Source organism: Hibiscus syriacus, unplaced genomic scaffold (assembly GCF_006381635.1).
Source record: "Hibiscus syriacus cultivar Baekdansim isolate YM2019G1 unplaced genomic scaffold, ASM638163v2 tig00112762_pilon, whole genome shotgun sequence".
Taxonomy (NCBI): domain Eukaryota; kingdom Viridiplantae; phylum Streptophyta; class Magnoliopsida; order Malvales; family Malvaceae; genus Hibiscus; species Hibiscus syriacus.
Genome location: NW_024063399.1, coordinates 274,488 through 276,789, shown reverse-complemented (window position 1 = coordinate 276,789; position 2,302 = coordinate 274,488).

Genomic DNA, 2,302 nt, shown 5'->3' with positions numbered 1-2,302 from the left:
CATACGAATTAAAAATTAAAACATAAACTTAAATAAAAACAAACACAAATAATGAGGGACCTACACCTAAATAATCAAACAGAATTACAACTAAAATTAAAAATGAGAAAATAGCTAAATCAAGACAAACATAAAGGATTAAATTCAAAAGCAGTCCTAAAGGTGACTAAAGTGTAAAACAAGCTTAAACCTAGACTAAACTTTAATTTCACGCAGAACATGCTGCCTAGCTCCCCTCCCCTCTCTCCACTCTTCGTATCTCTCTCAGCCACGCACAGCGCCACTCAACAAATGACCAAGCGCGATAGCCACCATAAATCGGTGGCCCTCTCATTATCCGACCAGTACCAAACATATGGAGAAGATCTAAACAACCCCTGAAGAACCCGAGCCTACAATTCTCTCCTAAACCCCTCTCGACCGAGACTTCAAAGCTCTTCATACATTAGAAATTTTAAAAACATATTCAAAAAAAATCTCGACCTCTGGGCCTCATTCTCTCTTCAGCGTCTCCCCTCTCTGACGATACGACGCCAACTACTAAGGTAACATTACTACTTTCCCTTTATTTTACTTTCAATTGAAGACATACACCTTTGGAAAATCTATAAAACGAAAGTAGAAAATGAAAACCTCTTGAAATCTTTTGTTTTGGTATGATTTCTGTCTCAAGAAATATAAATGGGAAAGAGTTGATTCTGTTTACACTTCTTGCTTAGTTCTGTCGAAATGGAGATGGGAACAAAGAATAATAGAGAAACGATTGGTATTGCTTTGTTTTGTATTGCTTCAAATAAAAAAACGTGTAAAAGGTTCCAATACAAATTAGTGATATGGATTTTATAGGAACCTAAATAAATTTACAGTCTAATTATTACAGTATATAATCCAAACCTAAGTTGATCCCATTCAGTTTCTCCAAATGACACAAACACACATAAAAGAAACTGGAAACAAAAATAAATCCCAGAATAGTACCTCAAAAATACTTAAAATTCTAATGCTTTCTCTACTTTTGAATTGTAGGATCACCCTTGTTTTTCTTCCGTAATCTCTCTCAACACTGCGAAATTGCTGATAGTTAATCCAATTTTCTGCTTCTCGTCCTCTCATGATGGCTGATATCTCCCTCGACTAATACCTCTATTGGCTCGTATCTCTTTTTTTTTTGTTTTTTGTTTTGTCTGTCTTTGTCCTCTCTTCCTCGTATCCCTTTCTGGTGGTTAATTGCTCATTAAAAACTGGACCCCCACACCCTTTACAATTTCTTTCTGATATATTAAGAAAACTAAAATCCATCTTTTGTTAACTTCCGATAACTGCTTTTAGTTTTTCAGGGAGTATTCACGTGGGCTTGAGTTGGGCCTTCAATTGTTCTGCTTCGGGTCTACTCGATCTAGCCCCGGACAAAAACGAGCATCTACACGAGATTTTCTCGTTATTTGTTAAATATGAGAGTGATCATTGTTGTCTTCAATTTCTGCCTATTATTATTATTTTTTCATAATGTTCTTGGCATTTTTTCATTTGTGCAGCTCGAAACCATAGTTTTACCGCGGATGTAAGTTGTCGGGGATTGAATTCGAAATTGATATTAACTGAAGATTTACTATTTTTTTGTTAATTATTCGTGATTTGACTAACGATTAATTTGTTAAATATTATATATATTTTTTACTAGAATTATTTAAATTATCATTTTTCACGTTGAATAAAACTATATTACATGCTAAGTTCTTATTAGTTAGTCTAGTCAATTTCTTTTATAAACGTAGAAGAAATAATAATTGTTTGTCATTGTTTGACAAAAAAAAAACATTTTATGTGTTTTAATGGGAAAATGTATATAGTTTAGGGGTTGATTTTACTATTAAGCCAAAATGTCTGAATTCAACAATAATATTAAAGGTTAATTTGCACCAAACTATGCCTATTCCTTAACTTCAGAGTATTTTAAGTGTATTAGGTATTAATATTATATCAATCAATCTCTTCCTTCAATTTAATGGTGATTTTAAAGCTAGACTCTCGTCCATTAGTATTATTATGTGACAATTAATGCATTATAAATTAATTGATGGAAAGGTATTGGATAGTAGTTCGACCTGTAATTTAAGGGGTGAATACAAGTTAGGATCTAAATTAAGAATATACTTAAAATATATTGACTAAATTATCTTTTAATAATTTAGATGATTATAAAATAATATTTATTATGAATTTTTTTTAACTAATTGATGATGCGCATAGCTTACAGACTCTTGATGAATTCTTAATCAAATAATATATATATATATACTGC